Source organism: Bos indicus x Bos taurus, unplaced genomic scaffold, assembly GCF_003369695.1.
Source record: "Bos indicus x Bos taurus breed Angus x Brahman F1 hybrid unplaced genomic scaffold, Bos_hybrid_MaternalHap_v2.0 SuperScaffold_100147, whole genome shotgun sequence".
Taxonomy (NCBI): domain Eukaryota; kingdom Metazoa; phylum Chordata; class Mammalia; order Artiodactyla; family Bovidae; genus Bos; species Bos indicus x Bos taurus.
The window spans coordinates 217,309-231,256 of NW_020867070.1; the positions used below are offsets into that span (position 1 = coordinate 217,309).

Consider the following 13,948-nt stretch of genomic DNA (forward strand, 5'->3'; position numbering starts at 1 on the left):
AAATGTACTTCCTGGTCCTTTACAGGAAATCTCTGCCCTCCCTGCCCCAGAGCTCTGCTGTTCTAAGTGAGGCCTATGTACCAGCAGTGTCAGCTGGCTTGGGAGGCTGTTAGGAACACGTGATTGTGGTCTCTACCCCAGACCTACTGACAAAATCTCCAGATACCAGGTGAGTCCTGCTCACAGTACAGTTTGAGAAGCGCTGGTTTAGAGGCCCTGCTCAGTTCATCCTGCAGTTGCACCTTCCCCCAGGTGCAGGCAGCCAGAGTGGGCCAGGGGGTGTGGCCACCTGGAGCCCCGCCCCCTCCAGGCCATACTCTGAGCGCCTAGACCCTAGAACCCCTGCTCCCAGCTCCAGTGCAGGCCTCCCTCCTGAGACCCATGTCCCAACCTGACAGGTAGTTGAGATACAACTGTTTATGGGGTGGAAGAGGATGGCCTGAGCTTGGACTTGAAGGCGGTAATGCTCTTGCTTGAGCAGCAGATTCCTCAGGGCACAAAGAGGGTCAGAGCCAGAGGTGGGAAGAGCAGGGGGAGGGCTGCGGGCTGGGTCGGCTCCTCGCTTTGCTGTCCTACCTTCTGGCTCCAAACTCCAGGGTCCAGGAACCCCAGCCTGCCATGTGGTTATGAGGGTGTTAGCTTGTTTTATAACTTTTAAATATTTACAGTAAGATTTGGTTTTAAAGTAAAAAGACAGCTAATAAAATCAGTTATCAAGAAGTATGAATTTCAGAGTCAAAAAATTTTTAACAGTAAGATTTGGTTTTAAAGTAAAAAGACAGCTAATAAAACCAGTTATCAAGAAGTATGAATTTCAGAGTCAAAAAATTTTTAACAGTAAGATTTGGTATAACTTTTAAATATTTAAACATATAGGATGGGCTTCATTTATATTCTTGACCCAGGGCCCACATATGTGAGTGGCAGGTCTGTTAAATGCTTCTCAGAATGTGCTCAAAGGACCCCCTGCCTCCCAATCCACTGGGATTGGGATGTTGGATCAGACCTTTGGGGCTGGAGCCTAGGACTCTGCATTCTGACCCCTCCCCTGGTGACTCTGATCCACAGCAGAGCTACAGGAGCACTTGTAATGGAGGGGGGTGGGGCATTGAGAGGAGCTGCCCTGAGTGGCGGGAAGTGTCAGAAGAGAGGGCGGTCCCAGGTCAGAGGAAGGTGCTGACCACAAGCTCACACCCTTCCTGTTTCTCTCATGATTCTCCTCACAACCTGGCCTGACCTCACCCCCAGGATTTGGCTGCAGGGAGAAGCTGCTAGAAAGGAGCAAGGGTGTCCTCCTGCCGACCATGGGGCTCTAAGAGGCTGCCCTGCAAAAGGAAGGACCTGAGTCAGGGGCAATAGGAGCAAAGGGGCTGCGGACCCCTGGAGGGACCACACGGACCCACCCGGGGAGTCAGGCTGAGCAGGTCTTTGGGCAGGGAGTCCTCCTGGTCCCACGGGACATGGGTGGAGCGGGGACAGACTGTGCGGTTCCACCGGGGCTCAGAGGCCGCATCTGTCAGTTAGGAGTCTTATGATCTCTAGCAAGGTCCTTAGGCTCTGTAAAATGGTGGGGGTCCTAACATCCTAGTACCCTCCGAGCTTGTGTTAAAATTAAACATGATGGTCTTTCTTTCAGGGACATGGTGCTGGTAGGATGAGCAAGCATCCTGGTCTTTGCCAGGAAGCTCTGTAGCCACCAACAAGCCCAGAAGCGGCATGGTAACAGTGTAAGAAAGCCCATTTGGGCACAGCCCTGAAGGCCAGTCCTTTTGGATGCACTTCTCATGCCAAGAGAATTGTGCTTTAAAAAATAGGGGTTGAAGCCAAACATCCAAATTCTGCCATCAGGAAATGTGTCAGGGTTCAGTTCACCAAGAATGGCAAAAAAATCACAGCCTTTTGTACCCAGAGATGGTTGCTTGAATTTTACTGAGGAAAATGATGAAGTTCTGGTTGCTGGATTTGGTTCCAAATGTCATGCTGTTGGTGACATTCCTGGAGTCCACTTTAAGACTGTCAAAGTAGCCAGTGTCTCTTTTTTTGCCTTATACAAAGGCAAGAAGGAAAGACCAAGATCATAAATTTTGATGATGAAAGAATGATAGTAATAAATTTTCATATACCAAAACAAAAATTAAATGTGATATGATAGTTAAGCAAAAGCACATCCTTGCACAGAGCAGAATAAGGCGCAGCTGCTGTTTATTGGGACGCTTATTACATTACACCTCTGCACTTCTTGATGCTTGATATCATAGGCACTTGTCACTGCCTGTGTTTAATCATGTCCAGCTCTTTGTGACCCTGTGACTGTAGCCCACCAGGCTCTTCTGTTCATGAGATTTTCCAGGCAAGAATAGAATACTGGAGAGGGTTGTCATTTCCTCCCCCAGGGCTTCTTCCTGACCCAGGGATCGAACTTGCATCTCCTGTGTCTCCTGCATTGGCAGGCAGGTTATCAATGAATCTGGGAATTACCTGTCACTGACTTTAGGATCAGTTGCCTCAAGCCCCCAGGGGGCGCTAGTGGTAAGGAATCCACCTGCCAGTGCAGGAGTTCCAAGAGTAACAGGTTCGATCCCTGGGTTGGGAAGATCCCCTGGAGGAGGAAATGGCAACCCACTCCAGTATTCCTGCCTGGGAAATCCCATCCTCTGTCCATGGGGTCCCAAAGAGTCATCACAACTGAGCACATACACACATCTCAGATCCCAGGCACAGGAAGGTTCCAGTCACAGCTGCGTGCCACACCCATTCTTGGCCACTGGCCTGTAGCTCCCTGAACTTCCCTGTGCGGGAGCAACTCCTGAAGTTACTGCTGAGCTGCTCATCCTGTATAGTTCCCAGGATTTCCCTCCCAGCAAGCCACACCTTGGGAATCCTGCTCATAGGTTCGTGATGAACTAAGGTCGGGCTTGTATGAAATCTCCTGAGACAACTGTACCATACTGAAAATCACCACCGAGGCACAGAAGAATCCAGGCATCCAGGTGAGAAAAGTGGAAAGGCTGTACAATGAGAGGCCAGGAAGGCCTCAGAGTGGGCAAAAGGGGTCACAGGCCCCCACCCCAACTATACTCTGTACAGAGAAACATACACTCCTGCTCCTGAAGAATCACTCTGTCTGTTTACTCTGCTTCCTCGTCCAGGTAGAGTTCTTTATATCCTAAGTATGGCAAAGGCCAGTGGTTTGTAAACTTGGCTACAAATTTGAATCACCAGGGGAGCTCTGTAAAGTCCAGTCCTGAAGCCTCATCTCAGTTAAATCAGAATCTCAGGGGAGGGGATGCAGAAATCAACACTTTTTATAACCTCACAGGTGATTCCACCCTGCAGCCAAGTGAGAACCACTACTGGAGGCAGAAGATCTCATGTCTTCCCAAATGGCAGCTGCTTTCCTTGCTAGAAAGTGTGAAAAAGCGTAAGTCGCTTAGTTGTGTCTGACTCTTTGTGACTTCATGAACTATAGCCCACGAGAATTCCATGGAATTCTCCAGGCAAGAATACTGGAGTGGGTAGCCATTCCCATCTCCAGGGAATCTTCCCAACTCAGGGATCAAACTCGGGTCTCCTGCACTGCTGGCAGATTCTTTACCATCTGAGCTACCAAGTAAAACAGAAACGGTTTGATTCCTTATTTTATTACCGATTCTCCCAAGTGAGAACCCCCCTCGACAGGATGTGGGGGTCCTTCTGCCAGGGGTGTGAGTGTGTGTGTGTGTGCATGCTCAGTCACTCAGTCATGTCTGACTCTTTGTGGCCCCATGGACTACAGCCTGCCAGGATCCTCTGTCAATGGGATTTCCTAGGCAGGAATATTGGAGTGGGTTGCCATGTCCTACTCCAGGGGGTCTTACTGACCCAGGGATCAACATGAGTGTCCTGCATTGGCAGGCGGGATATTTACTGCTGAGTCACCTGGGAAGTCCCTCTTCCAGGTGTGGCTCGTGCCAGTAGAATGTGCTCTAGAGGACACTGTTTCCTCTGAAAACCCTCCACAGTGCTGCTGAATGTGATTCCTGTCAACTCGGGGCCAGGGGTGTTCTCATAGGACGGGCTCAGCTGTGCTGCTGGTGGCTCCAGATTGTAGTGCAGGACTCAGCATCTCTGCGTTCGACACCTCAATGCCATCTTGAATCGCAGCGCTGGGGGCAATGATCTTGGACTTGGCCCTCCAAGCTGAGATGTCACCGCAGCTGTTTCACACCAGGGAGTCTTGTCTGATGGGCTGGGTGTGAGGCCTCTTCATGAAGCACCCTGTGAGCAAGTGAAACTTGACTCAGCACAAAAAGAGTAACAAAAGATTAGACTTTATTTTATTACCAAGGTTCTACTTTTACTCCCAGGGAATTGTTGATGGGCTTTGTTGGTGACTGTTTCATCACAGCCCAGCCTCATGGAATATTAAGGGCCCCGATTTACCTTTAATGACTGTTTCCTTTGTTACCTGTGGAGATAATCCTGATGAAGAAAAAGAGACCAATTTCTCTTCTATTCCTGAAGGTCCAAAAGGGAAGGTATTGATATAATCAGAGTTGTTTGTTTATTGTTGTTGTTTTACCCATAAGGTAACTCCCTTTTGGCTGGGGCTTGATGTTGCTCCTGAAATAAATGGGAGCCCCTGGCACCCTTCATTTAAGGAAGACAACTGAGTATTATTTAAATAGGAAAGGAAAGGACCTAGGCTTCAGGGTGCACAGAGAAGCAGGCCTGGGCTCTCAGGTGACAGGCTAAGATGGCCTCGTCACCAGGGAAACAGTGTGTCTATGCTTGTGAAACAGGAAGGAAGTGGGTGGGCACAGATATTGAGATAAACAGAATCCCATGAAAACTGGCATGAACCAGCTAAAATCAAGATGGTTTTGAGGATGGTCTGGTCTCTGACTTCTAGCTCATTATGCCTTCATTGTAACACTAAAATTCACTCCCCTCTCACCACGACAGGTGCTGTGATAGTTCCAAGGCTGACCATAGACAGCCAAAAGTGAAGGGGGGGTGGGGTTCCATCTGCTCACCACTCAAAAGCCAATAAAAGGCCAGGTTGATGGAAAGGAACATTTGCTTTATTTTGGATGCTGGTGTGTGTGTTGGGTGGTGGGTAGACTCCTGTCCAAAGGCTGACTCCCCCTCCCTTGACAATCAGTGGACAAGAGCTTTTTATAGACAGAGAGGGCTACAGTCAGCATTGTAAACTATAGACAGAAACAGTACAGTCAGCATTGAGTGTGTTTATTATTTTTTATTTATATATTTTATTTATATTTTATTATTTATATTTTAAAAATATTTCTATTTTTTATTCAGATGGTTTTCATATATGGGAAAAATTCTGAAGTTACTTATTTTCCTCTTATACTGATGTGCACTTATTAGTTCACTTAAATTTATGTATTTATTTGAGAGATTAAAAAAAGCAGAATTTGACTTCTTGCTTATGTACTTTTCTCTATGCATCAGTTGCTGCGTAACTGCCTTCATGCCCCTAGAAGAATGTGCTTTGGTCTTTCCTCTTTCCCTCTCTTATCAAAACAGGATTCCTCCAGGAGCAACCTAGGAGTAGAACAGACACTAGGGAGTTAGGGGCTTTCATCTAAGTAGTCTGGCTGTCTTTGTCCCTGTCATTTATGCTCACCTCCACTGATCAGTATTGGCCATTATCCCTGTATATCTCAGGCAGTGGGGGAAGCATAGTTCTCCCTTTGGTCCTGAGAGACAGAGAAACTTTTTGAGTCACAGTAAATGTTTTTAGAGGTTGCAGTGCCCTCCTCTTTCTGGTGGGGTGTGGGTATCCTTGTCATTCACCAGGCATGTGCTTTCTAAGACTTCCTGTGGGCAGGGCATTGAGTGGGTCCTCGAGTCCAAGGGAGCGGACCTTCTCCTGCTTTAAGAAGCCTATGGTCCAGGAATTGTGAACCAGTGCAGATCCAGCAATTATAATTCTTAGCTAATTTTTAATAAGCTAAAAATAGAAATAACAGGCTTATTTCTCCATTATCTCTTAAAGATTAATCTGCATTTTACCTTGTAAATAAAGTAGTGAGCAACTGGCATCTAGGAGATAGTCAAGCAAATACAGTTGAGAGATAAGTAAGAGCTGTTCTGTGTAAAGTGTGACCAAAGAACCTGTGACCAAAAATTTATTCCACAGTATGTTATTATGTACTCTGTGCCATTTTTGGTCCTTTAAGCTCAGATATACTTTAGGGTTGTGCTTTCTTGGCCTCGTAGTTTAAAAAAATCCATCTCTCTGCTGTACAGTTTTATTTTTCCACCATTGTGATGTACTGTTCTTGCCTCCAGGGCTTGACAGCACAGCGTTCTAATTGTTCTATCCAACATGACCATGGTGACCACACTTCAGCTTGCTCTGAAGAAGCCATTTGCCCCAGCAAAGTGTCTTTATACACATCTATCCTCCTAGGTCTAAATTGCATCAAGCACATTAGAAATGTTGATGCAGTGATTACTCTTTGACTTTCTGTTGGTGACTCTAAAATAATACCTGAAGGTACAGAGAGAGGCAGCCCAAAGTGGCAGAAAGTTCATGGGCTTTGGGACCAATATCCGGGTTCAAATCTTCCCTCATTTTGGAGAATTCACTGTTGTCTGAACTATATTTTATGTAAAAAGATGAGAATAATACATACCTTACAGTAGTGTTGCAAGGATTTGTGAGATGATAAAAGGGTATTGTTACACATTCGATAAATGGTAACTATAACAAAAGCCATTGGTGTGTTTTTCATATGAATATTGGTACTTCTTTAGCAGCAGTCATATTTTCTTTGGTAATACTTTTTGTTCTTTTAGGGCTTCCCTGGTGGCTCAGACGGTAAAGCATCTGCCTGCAATGCGGGAGACCCTGATTTGATCCCTGGGTCAGGAAGATCCCCTGGAGAAGGAAATGGCAACCCACTCCAGTTTTCTTGCCTGGGAAATCCCATGGACAGAGGAGCCTGGCGGGCTACAGTCCATGGGGTCACAAAGAGTTGGACATGACTGAGGGGCTTCCCTTTCTTTCTTTCCCTTTCTTTGTTCTTTTAAGACCACCTTCTGAAAATCACAAAATCTCTATCAATCTGTATATTGTAATTACAGTACTTCTTTACCAAAAGAAAACCACTTTATTTTCTTGAGGAAAAACGAGATTTTTTTTTAAATGACCCATAATCCCACAATAAAGAAATGATCCTTGTTATCATTTTCAAATATTTTCTTTTAATGTTTCTTGTTTCGTGCAGTCTTGTGCAAAATTGGTATAATGGTTTCAAGTCATTACATGAATATTTTCGGTTGTCTTAGTTTGAGTGTGCTGAAGCTAAAGTCTAGGATGAGAATTTGAATGCAATAGGTTATTTGGGAGGGGTTCCCAGGAAACACTGGTAATGGAGTGGGGAAGTGAGACAAGAAAGGGAGAGAGGGCCGCACAGGATGTGTTATCAGGTATGTTCCAGGCTGGGCTACTGGAACACAATCCTGCTGGGAAACTGTAGGAGACAGTGTGGAGCACAAGCCTCAGGGTTAGCTTCCCTGAGTGAGGGATTAGGGGTATTTACACACCAGCTCCTGTCTGTCTGTTGACTGAAGGCTGCCGGGGGAGAGCAGAGGAAGACGTTAAAATCCCCAGCACTCCTGGCTGCCTTGTGCTTTAGCAGAGCTGACTCAGGTGGCAGACAAAGCCTTCAGGCAGAGTTGCAGGAAGTCAGGCTAGGGTGACATGGAAGGCACCAGGGCAGACACTGAGAACATCGGCTCACCCATGTTACTCAAACAGTGTATTTTAGACTGGCTATTGAACAGTTCACAGTGCAGATGAGTGCCTCTTTAGGGGTTATAGTCCGGCAGTTACTTTTTCTATTTTCTGTTCCTCCTCACAGCAAAATTTCTCACAGGAGTTGTGTATAACCACTTTTCCACACCTTCAGACACGGTTCTCTGCTCAACACATCTTTAAAAGATTTCAGTCTCTTTCTCTTTAAAATAATGCTTTTCCTAAATCATCAAAACCCCTGTCTTTGTCAGATCCAACTGGTACTCTTATGTCTTCAACTTACCAGCCTCTCAGAGGCATGGGCTCCAGCTTCTCCTGCACTCTGGTGACTGCACATTCTCTCCCTCCTCAGTCTCCTTGGGTGAGTCTCTACCTGTGAATGCTGGATGGTCTCAGGTCTCAGCCTTGGGCTTCTCTCTCCCTCTTTCTCTTTGATGTGTTTCTGTATATCTTTTTTTTTTTTTAATGAAAATTCTTAAATAACTATAGAAAAGTGTGAATACTTAATATGGAATCCATTTGGGAATTATTTACATTAAAAAAATAAAATAGGAGAATATTTTTAGCATTCTTAAACTATTTCATGTCAAAAGAAGAGAGGAAATTTAGGAACACTTCCAAAGCCATGGGCTTCCCTGGTGGCTCAGCTAATAAAGAATCTGCCTGCAATGCTGGAGACCTAGGTTCAGTCCTTGGGTTGGGAAGATTTCCTGGAGAAGGGAAAGGCTGCCTACCCATTACTCTGGTCTGGTGAATTCCATGGACTGTATAGTCCCTGGGGCTGCAAAGAGTCTGACATGACTGAGCAACTTTCACTTTCACCTTCACTTTCATAAAGCCACTGGTAAACCAAAGCACCTTCTGATAACATTCACTTTTCCAGCTGTCATCCTTGGGTAATTTCAGTCTCACAGAAGACATCTGACACCAAGAGGCATCTAAGTTGCCAAAATTAGATCTGCAAACTCATAATTATTCCTAGCAGAGATCATCAGGTCTTTATTTTAAAGCCTATTAAATCTTACTTTTTCAAGCTAGTTTAAAAGTAGTAAAAAGTAAAGTATTATTAGACAAGATAAGAAATAAAAATATAGAAGAAAATAGATGTGAAATTTTTAAAAGTTAATTTGCTGTTAGTAAGTGTATATGAATGAATCTGTAAACCCCTGTACCTATGTTTCTTAGCCCCTAAGTGTATTGCACCAAATGGCATAATACTACTGCTGGTAATGATATCAAATAGTTAATAATGTTTGTCATTATGTTCTGCAAACTGCAAGGGAGGGACATCAGCAATACATGTTAGAAAAAACGTCCATAAAAAGTCAATAGTTTTGTTTTAATATTGACACATGATGGACTTCATTTCTGTTGTCCACATATAATGAAAGCCTTCATGCAAAGGTGTGACTCTTAAGAATGGGAATTATACACACAATTATAAGTTGTATGCTTGGTGAGGGTAGGAAATACATTTCATATAGATGCATTTTGGTACTTTTCTACCCACAGCTTTCCCTGAGAGTGCAATTGAAAGTAGACTGGATGAAAGGAAGCAAGGGGAGTCTCTTCTCAGAAAACAAAGAAAGAATTCTAAAGTTCTTTATGTTTGGAAAGAATATTTCAGCTTTTTAACCTCTGAATGTTATAAGTGTATCTAAAATATAAATTAAATATTAATAATATGCAATACAAATTAATTTTATAGAAGTATTTCTTACCTCAAACTCTATTTCTCTTAATTTCACTGAAGTTATAGTTAAGGAACAGAAAATTTAATGAAGCAAAATGGACTTGATTTTCAAGGGGTGGGAAGGAGAGTATAACTCTGGTAGTGTTTTATAAGTTATTTTAAAAAATTGACAAGAGAAAAGGTAAATTGTTCTTATTTACAAATACTATAAGGGATCAATGGGACATTTTATTAAAATGAATCTCAATTTATAAGTTTAAAAATCTCATTTCCTCTATTACAACACTTCATTTTTTTAAATTGTTATTTATTTGCTTATTTTAATTTTGCCGTGCTGGGTCTTTGCTGCTATGCATGGACTTTCTCTACCTGTGGTGGGCAGGGCTACTCTTCATTGTGGTGCGTGGGCTTCTCATTGCCGTGGCTTCTCTTGTTGTGGAGCACAGGCCCTAGGGCACACATGCTTCAGGAGTTATGGTTTGTGAGCTCAGTAGTTGCAGAGCACAGGCTCTAGAGTGCGGGTTACACAGCCTGTGGGATCTTCTGAGGGCAGGGATAGAACCCAAGTCTCCTGCATTGGCAGGCGGATTCTTAACCACTGGATGACCAGGGAAGTTTGAATGTTTAATCATCAGTGTCTCACAAGCATTTAGTAGATTTTTCTTTCTGGGGGACGTGAGGTGGGGAAGGTACAGAGATTTCCTTCTCTCCCCTGCCCCCACACCACATAACCTCCCCACTATCAACATAGAGTGAAAGATTTGCTACATCTGATGAATCTATAGAGACACAGCAGTCACCCCAAATCCATAGTTTACATCAGGGTTCACTCTTGGTGTCATACATTCCATGGGTTTAGACAAAAGTATGATAACATTTCCATCATTGTGGCATATTACAGAGTATTTTCATTGCCCTAAAAATCCCCTGTGCTCCATCTACTCATCTCTCATCCCACCTCCACCCTCTGGCAACACTGATCCTTTACTGTCTCCATAGTGTGCCTTGTTGTCATGTAGTTAGAATCATACAGCATGTAGCCTTTTCAGACTGACTCCTTTCACTTAGTAATGAGCATTTACGTTTCCTCCATGTTGTTTCATGTGTGGGTAGCTCATTTGTTTTTAGTGCTGAGTAGTACTCCATTGCCAGGATGAACCAGTTTGTCCATTCACCTGTTGAGGGATATCGTGATTGCTTCCAAATTTTGATAGTTTGAATAAAGCTGCCCTAGATATTTCAGAGATTCAGAAAAATGGTTTCTCTTCCTTAAAAATTAAATACATAATGAACCAGCTTACTTCAAATATGCATCCAAACCAGACTGAAGAGGCACCTCCTTTCTTTCATTTCATGCTCTCTCCATATTTACGTTAATTGCATTGTTAAGATTAGCATATCGATTCTTTCCATCTTCTATTTTTTTTTTAAACAGTGGAGGAAAATGTAATAAAACACCTGAATCAATCTACAAAGACGGGCCATTACGATACAGAGATAATTGTTTTATGGAAACTGAACAAGTTGACTAGGAGAGATGGATGGCAATGCTTGATAGTCAGCTGCTGGGTGAAATTCTAAATTTGAAATAAGAGAAGTGGTTTGAGGTTAGCAGACTAAAGGTTATGACCCAATGGGACATCTAGCTGTGTGCTAGAAATAGCCTCCCTGGCTGTTTTGATTAATGAGTAGAAACTTAAGTCTCTTGGCTGTTGCAGAATGATAAATTACATACACATAAAGGCATTTAGCGTGGGCAGCTGTGACCTGCGCACTTAGTGCGGCCAAGAGGAGCTACCCCACGTCCGAGGTCAGGGGCAGAAGCCGGGAGGATCCCATGCCCGAAGGGAGGCGGCCAGGAGGAGTTACCCCATGTCCTAGGTCAGGGGCAGCAGCCGAGAATGCCAGGCTGCAACAGCACAGAAACGGCAGAGAGAAGCTACCCCATGTCTGAGGTCAGGGGTGGTGGCTGGGAGGAGCTACCCCATGTCCGAGGATAGGGGCGGCGGCCGGGAGGACCTACTCCCCACCTGAGGCCAGGGGCTGCGGCTGGGAGGAGCAACCCCACCTCCAAGGAGAGGTAGCTTCCCGGGCACAGGAGGGCCTAGAGGAGCTATTCCACGTTGAAGGTCAGAAGGGGCAGTGGTGAGGAGATAAGCCTCATTCAAGGTAAGGGGCAGCAGCTGCGCTTTGTTGGAGCAGCACTGAAGAGAGATTCCAAGTCCAAGGTAAGAGAAACCCAAGTACAACAGTAGGTGTTGCAAGAGGGCATCAGAGGGGAGACACACAAAAACCATACTCACAGAAAACTAGTCAATCTAATCACACTAGGACCACAGCCTTGTCTAACTCAATGAAACTAAGCCATGCCTGTGGGGCCAGCCAAGACGGGCGGGTTATGGTGGAGAGGTCTGACAGAACGTGGTCCACTGGAGAAGGGAATGGCAAACCCCTTCAGTATTCTTGCCTTGAGAACCCAATGAATAGTATGAAAAGGCAAAATGATAGGATACTGAAAGAGGAACTCCCCAGGTCGGTAGGTGCCCAATATGCTACTGGAGATCAGTGGAGAAATAACTCCAGAAATAAGAAAGGGATGGAGCCAAAGCAAAAACAATACCCAGTTGTGGGTGTGACTGGTGATAGAAGCAAGATCCAATGCTGTAAAGAGCAATTCTGCATAGGAACCTGGAATATCAGGTTCATGAATAAAGGCAAATTGGAAGTGGTCAAACAAGAGATGGCAAGAGTGAACGTTGACATTCTAGAAATCAGCGAACTCAAATGGACTGGAATGGGTGAATTTCACTCAGATGACCATTATATCTACTACTGCGAGCAGGAATCCCTCAGAAGAAATGGAGTAGGCATCATGGTCAACAAAAGAGTTCGAAATGCAGTACTTGGATGCAATCTTAAAAACAACAGAATGATCTTTGTTCTTTTCCAAGGCAAACCATTCAATATCACAGTAATCCAAGTCTATGCCCCAACCAGTAATGCTGAAGAAGCTGAAGTTGAATGGTTCTGTGAAGACCTACAAGACCTTTTACAACTAACACCCCAAAAAGATGTCCTTTTCATTATAGGGGACTGGAATGAAAAAGTAGGAAGTCAAGAAATACCTGGAGTAACAGGCAAATTTGGCCTTGGAATATGGAATGAAGCAGGGCAAAGACTAATAGAGTTTTGCCAAGAAAATGCACTGGTCATAGCAAACACCTTCTTCCAACACCACAAGAGAAGACTCTACACATGGACATCACCAGATGGTCAACATCGAAATCAGATTGATTATATTCTTTGCAGCCAAAGATGGAGAAGCTCTATACAGTCAACAAAAACAAGGCCAGGAGCTGACTGTGGCTCAGATCATGAACTCCTTATTGCCAAATTCAGACTTAAATTGAAGAAAGTAGGGAAAACCACTAGACCATTCAGGTATGACCTAAATCAAATTCCTTATGATTATACAGTGGAAGTGAGAAATAGATTTAAGTGACTAGATCTGATAGAGTGCCTGATGAACTATGGAGTGAGTTTCATGACATTGTACAGGAGACAGGGTCAAGACCATCCCCATGGAAAAGAAATGCAAAAAAGCAAAATGGCTGTCTGGGGAGGCCTTACAAATAGCTGTGAAAAGAAGAGAAGCGAAAAGCAAAGGAGAAAAGGAAAGATATAAGCATCTGAATGCAGAGTTCCAAAGAATAGCAAGGAGAGATAAGAAAGTCTTCCTCAGTGATCAGTGCAAAGAAATAGAGGAAAACAACAGAATGGGAAAGACTAGAGATCTCTTCAAGAAAATTAGAGATACCAAGGGAATATTTCATGCAAAGATGGGCTCGATAAAGGACAGAAATGATATGGACCTAACAGAAGCAGAAGATATTAAGAAGAGGTGGCAAGAATACACAGAAGAACTGTACAAAAAAGATAGTCATGACCCAGATAATCATGATGGTGTGATCACTCACCTAGAGCCAGATATCCTGGAATGTGAAGTCAAATGGGCCTTAGAAAGCATCACTATGAACAAAGCTAGTGGAGGTGATGGAATTCCAATGGAGCTATTTCAAATCCTGAAAGATGATGCTGTGAAAGTGCTGCACTCAATATGCCAGCAAATTTGGAAAACTCAGCAGTGGCCACAGGACTGGAAAAGGTCAGTTTTCATTCCAGTCAGAAAGAAAGGCAATGCCAAAGAATGCTTAAACTACTGCACAATTGCACTCATCTCACACGCTAGTAAAGTAATGCTCAAAATTCTCCAAGCCAGGCTTCAGCAATACATGAACCGTGAAATTCCAGATGTTCAAGCTGGTTTTAGAAAAGGCAGAGGAACCAGAGACCAAATTGCCAACATTCACTGGATCATGGAAAAAGCAAGAGAGTTTCAGAAAAACATCTATTTCTGCTTTATTGACTCTGCCAAAGCTTTTGACTGTGTGGATCACAATAAACTGTGGAAAATTCTTCAAGAG

General features: G+C 44.0%; 1 pseudogene; it reads left to right on the forward strand.

The window, feature by feature from the left end:
- Positions 1–1,460: 1,460 nt before the first annotated feature.
- LOC113888454 lies at positions 1,461–2,095 on the forward strand (annotated as a pseudogene).
- The last annotated feature ends 11,853 nt before the right edge of the window (positions 2,096–13,948 follow it).